The sequence below is a fragment of the Brassica oleracea genome, chromosome C7 (assembly GCF_000695525.1).
Source record: "Brassica oleracea var. oleracea cultivar TO1000 chromosome C7, BOL, whole genome shotgun sequence".
NCBI lineage: Eukaryota > Viridiplantae > Streptophyta > Magnoliopsida > Brassicales > Brassicaceae > Brassica > Brassica oleracea.
In genome coordinates this window covers 23863776-23864310 of record NC_027754.1, presented here as the reverse complement: position 1 = coordinate 23864310, position 535 = coordinate 23863776, and positions in this window count along the sequence as shown.

Sequence of the window (535 nt, the reverse complement as noted above, 5' to 3'; positions counted from 1 at the left end):
CACGAAAGTAACATTAAAGTTCTTGTTCGAACCGGTTTTAAATAACATCTTCGTTTAGATCGCTAATTACCAATTAGTATGATTAAAACATTATGTTAAGCTCTACTATTTATATCAACACAGAGCGTAGGTTTTTACTCTCCACGCCAAATTCAATCGAAGAAACCAATATTAATGCTCCTCCTTTAATACCGTATATACCACTTACCTTATTTTCTTATTGCGTGATGCGTTTTCGTGAAATAGGTATTATAAGATCCGTGATGGTCACGCCAAAAATATATCAGAAATATTACCCTATCGATTAAGGTAAGTATTTCGATTCTTTGAATTTTGTTTCGTTTTATACGTTAACAATATTATTGTGTTTCCTTAATATTTTGACCAATTAAGCGTAGGTTATAATTTTGAATATCGATTTTGCAACGAGTATATTGAAATTCAATTGTGTTTCCTTTTTATTTTTACCAAATAACCAAAATATATCTGATATCCGTAACGTATAATTTTTTTTTTCAACGTTGACAAAAATGTT